The sequence below is a fragment of the Haliotis rubra genome, unplaced genomic scaffold (genome assembly GCF_003918875.1).
Source record: "Haliotis rubra isolate DU_JTF1 unplaced genomic scaffold, ASM391887v1 Scf541, whole genome shotgun sequence".
Taxonomy (NCBI): domain Eukaryota; kingdom Metazoa; phylum Mollusca; class Gastropoda; order Lepetellida; family Haliotidae; genus Haliotis; species Haliotis rubra.
Window position 1 is genome coordinate 99,840 of NW_025767237.1, and position 9,522 is coordinate 109,361.

Below are 9,522 nucleotides of genomic sequence, written 5' to 3' on the forward strand. Positions count from 1 at the left end.
AGACACAATGGCTATAAATAGCTTACATTCATTTGTGAGTCTCTATATCGACGTAATAACGACTAGTACAGAATAACATCTGTAGGACAGTTTGTCATACCATACCGCTGTGATGCTCTTCACCGGGCGATTTCACAAAAACAGTTGGGTTTTTTATCAGATGTATCCACAAGTATGTCCTGGTTCCAAGTCACATTTCTGGAGGGTAACTGTCGCCCGGGGGGGAAACTGACGGATCACTTGCTCCTGTCACACAACCACGTATCACTGGTTCAGTTTTACACAACGACTTACTTGAAGTCGGCAATAGTTTAATCAAAGAATGGAGAAAATGAGTCACTGGAAGTAAACGCCAAAGGAGCCTGACAATTGTTTAGTTAAGAGAGATTCCGGCTCTGCCCGCGCAGAATGTTGCGCAATAAGCTCCACACATTGCTTATATTGCTTATATAAACTCCTTACTGCGATACATTTAGAACTGGTTTAACTGTCTCAGTCGGCATTGTCGATAGACAGGTGCCAAGTTTAAGGGGAAGCATGCTGGTTGATTCTCAGCAAGATGAGCATGCCATGAGTCCCAGTGTGTTTCCGCAGCCCACCCCACCACTGGGGATGTAGTGCATGTTCCCCTAGGTCAGACCAATGTGTCACTTCTCAGCTGCCATAAAACGCATACTTAACTGACGGGCGGTACGAAGTATGCAAATGGGACTTGAATGTGACCCAAATATTACACATGTTATCAAAACGTCATTTGCCTGAAAACTGTCACCGAAACACTGTAACTTTAAGGTTCTAAATACCTCCATGACACCCGGATCAAAAACATCACCATGGAATCAGAGACCATATACTAGAGGCTCTATGATATGGTCTCTGGTCGAATAACCATTTGTGTTTGTTTCACTTGGAGACACCACCAATGGAGGGTGTATACTTTCTGCGACAGTTGGTACATGTCAACATGGCGCCGGGCTGGGGGAGGGCGTTAACTAGACGTCATGGGCACACACATTTCCCCATCCATGTATATAAACTGGCCATAAAGTGTCTCGGGAAATGGTAAAATGTCTGGTTTGTTTGATGTTTTGTTTCTGATATTACCTTAGTTCACATTCTTTAATAAGACATTCCCTCTGTAGCCATATTCCTATGGCATATTCTCATCTCAGTTATTCCTATAGCACGATTTAACATCAGCAGCCACGATCTTATTGCTTCAAGTCATAATTGTATAAAACGATATTACCTCATGGCACTACCTCAAAAGTCATGATATTACTTTATCATACTTTTATACCAAGATAATACTTCAAAAGCATTCTTTTTACATGATATACATGTATATTACTTCAAGACATTTTCTTATCAAATCATATTACTTCAAGTCATTTTCTAAAACATCCTACATGCATTACGGCAACAGTTTTATTTTAACACATAACATCACCACAACACTTTTAGTTTAACACATATAATTACCGCAACACTCTTAGTTTAACACATAATATCACCGTAAGACTCTTATTTCAACACATAATATTACCGCAACGCTCTTATTTTAACACATAATATCACCACAACAGTCTTAGTTTAACACATATAATTACCGCAACACTCTTAGTTTAACACATATAATTACCGCAACACTCTTAGTTTAACACATAATATTACCGCAACGCTCTTAGTTTAACACATAATATTACCGCAACACTCTTACTTTAACACATATAATTACCGCAACACTATTAGTTTAACACATAATATTACCGCAACACTCTTAGTTTAACACATAATATCAGCACAACACTCTTAGTTTAACACATATAATTACCGCAACACTCTTAGTTTAACACATAATATTACCGCAACACTCTTAGTTTAACACATAATATTACCACAACACTCTTAGTTTAACACATAATATTACCGCAACACTCTTATTTTAACACATAATATCATCACAACACTCTTAGTTTAACACATAATATTACCGCAACACTCTTAGTTTAACACATCGTATTACCGCAACACTCTTATTTTAACACATATCATTACCGCAACACTCTTATTTTAACACATAATATCACCGTAACACTCTTATTGTAACACATATAATTACCGCAACACTCTTAGTTTAACACATAATATCACCACAACACTCTTAGTTTAACACATAATATTACCGCAACACTCTTATTTTAACACAAAATATTACCGCAACAGTCTTAGTTTAACACATGATACTACCACAACACTCTTATTTTAACACATATAATTCCCACAACACTCTTAGTTTAACACATAATATTACCACAACACTCTTAGTTTAACACATAATATTACCGCAACACTCTTATTTTAACACATAATATTACCGCAACACTCTTATTTTAACACATAATATTACCGCAACACTCTTATTTTAACACATAATATCACCACAACACTCTTATTTTAACACATAATATCACCGCAACGCTCTTAGTTTAACACATAATATCACCGCAACAGTCTTAGTTTAACACATAATATTACCGCAACACTCTTAGTTTAACACATAATATTACCGCAACACTCTTAGTTTAACACATAATATTACCGCAACACTCTTAGTTTAACACATAATATCAGCACAACACTCTTAGTTTAACACATATAATTACCGCAACACTATTAGTTTAACACATATAATTACCGCAACACTCTTAGTTTAACACATAATATTACCGCAACACTTTTATTTTAACACATAATGTCACCACAACACTCTTAGTTTAACATATAATATTACCGCAACACTCTTATTTTAACACATATAATTACCGCAACACTCTTAGTTTAACACATATAATTACCGCAACACTCTTATTTTAACACATAATATTACCGCAACAGTCTTAGTTTAACACATATCATTACCGCAACACTCTTATTTTGACACATAATATTACCGCAACACTCTTAGTTTAACACATAATATTACCGCAACACTCTTAGTTTAACACATAATATTACCGCAACACTCTTAGTTTAACACATAATATTACCGCAACACTCTTAGTTTAACACATATAATTACCGCAACACTCTTAGTTTAACACATAATATTACCGCAACACTCTTAGTTTAACACATAATATTACCGCAACACTCTTATTTTAACACATATAATTACCGCAACACTCTTAGTTTAACACATATAATTACCGCAACACTCTTAGTTTAACACATAATATTACCGCAACACTCTTATTTTAACACATAATATTACCGCAACACTCTTATGTTAACACATAATATTACCGCAACACTCTTAGTTTAACACATAATATCACCGTAACACTCTTATTTTGACACATATAATTACCGCAACACTCTTATTTTAACACATAATATCACCACAACAGTCTTAGTTTAACACATAATATTACCGCAACACTCTTAGTTTAACACATAATATTACCGCAACGCTCTTATTTTAACACATATCATTACCGCAACACTCTTATTTTAACACATAATACTACCGCAACACTCTTATTTTAACACATAATATTACCGCAACACTCTTATTTTAACACATAATATCACCACAACACTCTTATTTTAACACATAATATCACCGCAACGCTCTTAGTTTAACACATAATATCACCGCACGCAACTCTTATTTTAACACATAATATTACCGCAACAGTCTTAGTTTAACACATAATATTACCGCAACACTCTTAGTTTAACACATAATATTACCGCAACACTCTTAGTTTAACACATAATATTACCGCAACACTCTTAGTTTAACACATAATATCAGCACAACACTCTTAGTTTAACACATAATATCATCACAACACTCTTAGTTTAACACATAATATTACCGCAACACTCTTATTTTAACACATAATATTACCTCAACAGTCTTAGTTTAACACATATAATTACCGCAACACTCTTAGTTTAACACATAATATTACCGCAACACTTTTATTTTAACACATAATGTCACCACAACACTCTTAGTTTAACATATAATATTACCGCAACACTCTTATTTTAACACATAATATCATCACAACACTCTTATTTTAACACATAATATTACCCCAACACTCTTATTTTAACACAAAATATTACCGCAACAGTCTTAGTTTAACACATGATACTACCACAACACTCTTATTTTAACACATATAATTCCCGCAACACTCTTAGTTTAACACATAATATTACCGCAACACTCTTAGTTTAACACATAATATTACCGCAACACTCTTAGTTTAACACATAATATTACCACAACACTCTTATTTTAACACATAATATTACCGCAACACTCTTATTTTAGCACATAATATCACCACAACACTCTTAGTTTAACACATAATATTACCGCAACAGTCTTAGTTTAACACATAATATTACCGCAACACTCTTAGTTTAACACATAATATTACCACAACACTTAGTTTAACACATAATATTACCACAACACTCTTAGTTTAACACATAATATTACCGCAACACTCTTAGTTTAACACATAATATTACCACAACACTTAGTTTAACACATAATATTACCGCAACACTCGTAGTTTAACACATAATATTACCGCAACACTCTTAGTTTAACACATAATATTACCACAACACTTAGTTTAAAACATAATATTACCGCAACAGTCTTAGTTTAACACATAACTTTTACTCAAAAGTGTTATTTTTAACACATACTGTTCCTTCAACATTCGTATTCTTATAAACATCATATAACTTCAAGTCATATTCAACGGTTAAACAGTAACACCCGATGATGAAGATGGATATTTATGATAGTTTTTAACCGCTTATTGTTTGTATTATATCATGGAAAGTCGGAAGATAAGGGTGTGATACATATGTTATGACCTGTAAACGGCTTTGTTTATTGTAATATATCCTGTGTCTGGCGGTATCATTCAACAACGCTGCACAAGGAAGTTGGTTGAATCATACTTTCGTCTCTCTAGGAGAATTGCAGGAAGTGGAAAGCAAATGCATCTGCACCAATGATAAGCCCGGTCTTCCTTCTTCAACAGATCGAACGTCTGTTTGTACTGACAAGCATCCTTCATAGAACTGACTAAGGCTTTGTTTTCTATATATAACACATCCTTAGATACATGACATCCTGATCACACAAAGGCAGACAACTGTGACACGTTACTTACAGTGTTACGTCCAGCCCATTAGCATTATGTAGACTTGAGTTGATTAGCCGTGCAAGAATCCGATGATCCTGGGTTCGAATCCCAGGCGCGCCCTGCTCGTTAGTCTTCGTTTGTCAGCAACGCACCTGTCCTCGTGGGTGTAAATTGATATAACCTGCACAAACTAGTCACTACTTCAGCGTTAGGCTGTCACACCGTACTTGAAAAACTGAGCTAGACAGATCCCACCCAACGAAAAACACAATAACAGTCCAGAGAAAGGTCCAGAGTGTTTGTCATAAAGAAATCTGAATGAATTGTGTACTCCGATGGATAATGAAGGGCGATATATAACTTACTGACTCTACACAGTAGAACTCGTGGACCGACAATAATCCGCCAACACCGCTGTAGTCTGTGAGAACTGCACGCACTGCCATGAATGTCAACTAATCCTACCACGCATCTGCGCATGCGTGTACAAAGTACATACTCAACACCCGCATATAGAAGCAGTTGTAAAGCTGTGCATTGAGAACACACCCGGTTGTCTGGAGATCATCAGATGTTTTCAAGCAGTTGAAAGTAAAGTTATAACCAGCGCGGTGACTAATGGTGTGCGCATGCCGTCCATTGTCCAGTATGAAAGTGTGCTACGGGATAGTATTATTGTACTCATGTATATTCCTGACTCAAACCTAATCTGTTTACATTATGACAAGAGGCATTTACAGCAATGAATGAGTATGTTGCGTATGACTCTCTTGCACTTGTGCTGTTTGAATCATTGTATGTATCACTGTGTGAAAAAAACATTTGTAAAGGCATGTAAGATATAAATATAAACTAATTCCTTTCATTCGAAACGTCAAAAGGTGAGACATGTTGTTTTACGCCGTGTTGGGCGATACCAGGACGAGCAGTCCGGTCTGAATCAGATAATCCGATGACTGACGACATGAGCATGACAACAGAGCACAGTGACACATAAGGAACACATCTGTAAATAATGGAGTCTGAATCTGACAAACCCGTGATTTATATTACGAGCAAGCACCGACTTGCATGAAGAAGTTACTAACAAAAACACAATAAACAGAGCGAAAATGGGATTCCAACACATCGATCGTCGGCTTCTGGCACAGACAAGGGACACAACTCATCAGCACGAATTGTGGCGGCCTGGATGACTGGGAGCCCCGAACTTCATATATCACGGAGAAGTGGAACGCAGTACACCAATCTACAGATCTTTTGGATCGTTTCCAAACATGGATGGATCATTTAAGCGTTAATGCTTTGCTAATCTTGTAGAGACGCTTAACGATTCCGGCGATACTGAGCACGTCACGTGACCTTATATCCCACTAAAATATTGAATTGATGTATTGATAAATCTTATTCACCCGATTTTATGAAGAGAGGAAATCATTGCATCGCATGTGAACGGTACAACACATAGCTAGACATCGCGTGTGGCTTGAGCTCACCCAACATTACCCCTTCCGGCTTGAATGGACATACGCTTGTAAAGATACATAGTATCAAAGCGCTCCTTGCAGTGGGAGGTACACAACAGATCAATACTCAAAACATTGTAGCTGACCCTTCCCGCTCGAATGCGTCCATGTGAACAATAAATTCAACAGTGTAATCAATAGCCGTGGCTATGAATAGTTGTGTTGTCAAAATTCCACTTTTGATACGCAGTCAAACATAAACGGGAATCTTAAAAACATTTGCTTTTATGTTACTGTCCGTTCACTTTGGTGTTTCACGTGAAGTCAGCTGCATCGCCAAAAGTAGTGCATAAGCTTCCCAAATAGACATCACGAGATTTGCCTCAGTTCAGATCCCGATGTATAACCAGTAGTGTTGCCTTTAGTTGATAGGCTACTCTGGTGCGGTATGGAAACATAATCACGAAAATAGGTATGACGTCATCAGAGTTTATGACGTCAACATCGGTGCACGTTGATACACGAGGGGTGCACGTATTTGTGCGACGTCAACAGTGACTGTATCAGATCATCAGGTGTGCATATGTTTGCACGTGAATGGTGTCTACATTACGTCATCATAGGTGAACGTATGCACGAATCTGTATGACGTCAACATCAATATATAGGTCTCTACATCAACAGTGTCTGTATTACGTAAGCATGTGTTCTCATGACGTCAATATTTGTGTTACGGTATCAATGGTACAAGTGTTAACACATTTAGACAGCGTCATAAGGTGCATGAAGTCATTGCCACACATGTTGCATGGGTAATACTTACTGTTATGTAACTATGACGCTTTAATCCAGGCATTTCACCTTGATTTGTACCGGATTAACCCGGTTTAGTAGTACACTGCATTGAAAGTATTAACCTTCCGCTTTCAGATGAAGGATGAAGGTTTTGGTCGCTCAGTCTATCGTGCTAAAGAGAGCTCACCCCACAGTGCAAAATAAAATGCAGATTTTCTGTTTTGATTAAACACTTCAAATATTTACAAAAACCGAAACTAACACCTTTTATCATTACAACTTCGCTGAATACGTAATTTATATTTAATCGTCATATCAAACTATTTGCCTACTTTTCCTCCAGCCAATATGACGTAACGCCCTTCCTCTACAGTTTCACTATGACAGGATTCGCGTGGGCCTCGGCAAATATATGCACACCTTGTCGTGTCTATATGTACACCAATTATGTCCGTGTGGGGCGTTTTAAGGATATTACTCATTTTACGGCTAAATTTAAAAGTAATTGTTTGGTGGAGTTTATGCATGTGACTCGCGTTTTGAGGCACACTGAGTGTTGTAAGTGAACTCTGCGACACATGATGCTCACATTGTCTGTGGGCGTTCCCCGGCACAGGGGGTGGGTGGATGGGTGGGTTGATGGACGGATGGATGATCCACGTCGAAAGGGGTGGGATGGGTGGTTAGAACGCGTTTTGGGAAAGGGGGCACTTGAAGATATACGTTGATGCATAGTGCATGTTTGCTATCATTTCATTATATAAGGTGTAAACCCATCTGTATGTGTGTAGGTACAATAATATTCCAAATGGAGGGAGATCTGGGCCCCTTGTTCAAACCTTATAACCTAAACACATTCAAATGACCTTCCCAGCTTCTCTCCTACCTCTGGAAGTCACTTTCTTCGTATAGAACAGTCTTCGTATGGAGGTAGGAGTTGTTTTCTATAACCAGTTATTGCCTCCCGCTACCACAACCAACCACTAAAGGCATTATAACATACATGTATTTAATAATTACAGATACTAACACAAATGCACATAACATACGTGGGACATACAGTGATTACCAGCCTCGTTTAAACACACTATAACAACATTTCCTCATACTGAACACTCACCTACAACACATGGACCTCCGCCCGTTAAACGTCCGCTCGCCACTGACCGCCAGCTTGACTCTGTGATATAAAGCTGGTCAACTTGACTCTGTGATATAAAGCTGGTCAACACAGGGGAGTCTGGTGTCACAGTCCAGCGGCCAGGCTTATCCCGGGTGTTACTGGAGAAGGTCGGTACACAATGTACTACCGTCGTCACATCTGACCGGGACTGCCGCTAGACCACCCTCACACTCGTAGAATGTGGGGAATTCCTGGGGGTGAACATACCCGCTTTGTCACTCAGCGTGTGCTTCATAGTAACATGACATAGCAAATTTCGCATGATTCAGCTGCAGTAAGATGGGCAGAGGCGGTGTACTTGACATCACTCAGAGTGTATGCAAACAAGGCAGGGGTGGTGTACTTCACATCACTCAGAGTGTATGCTAACAAGGCAGGGAGGTGTACTTGACATCAATCAGAGTGCATGCTAACAAGGCAGGGGTGGTGTACTTCACATCACTCAGGGTGCATGCTAACAAGGCAGGGAGGTGTACTTGACATCACTCAGAGTGCATGCTAACAAGGCAGGGAGGTGAACTTGACATCACTAAGAGTGCATGCTAAAAAGGCAGGGAGGTGTACTTCACATCACTCAGAGTGTATGCTAACAAGGCAGAGGCGGTGTACTTCACATCACTCAGAGTGTATGCTAACAAGGCAGGGGTGGTGTACTTCACATCACTCAGAGTGTATGCTAACAAGGCAGGGGTGGTGTACTTGACATCACTCAGAGTGTATGCTAACAAGGCAGGGGTGGTGTACTTGACATCACTCAGAGTGCATGCTAACAAGGCAGCGGTGGTGTACTTCACATCACTCAGAGTGTATGCTAACAAGGCAGGGAGGTGTACTTGACATCAATCAGAGTGCATGCTAACAAGGCAGGGTGGTGTACTTCACATCACTCAGG

The 9,522-nt window shown here is 38.5% G+C and overlaps 1 protein-coding gene across 5 annotated transcripts in view; it reads right to left on the minus strand.

The window, feature by feature from the left end:
- LOC124253490 (ankyrin repeat domain-containing protein 50-like) overlaps window positions 1–8,806 on the minus strand; it is a 28,722-nt gene extending 19,916 nt beyond the window's left edge. Inside the window, exon 1 of one of the 5 annotated variants that reach the window (XM_046687285.1) lies at window positions 8,568–8,806. The gene's annotated coding sequence lies outside the window, so the exon portion shown is untranslated. The other 4 variants (XM_046687286.1, XM_046687288.1, XM_046687284.1 and 1 more) reach the window with 4 other exon arrangements.
- Between the last annotated feature and the right edge of the window lie 716 nt (window positions 8,807–9,522).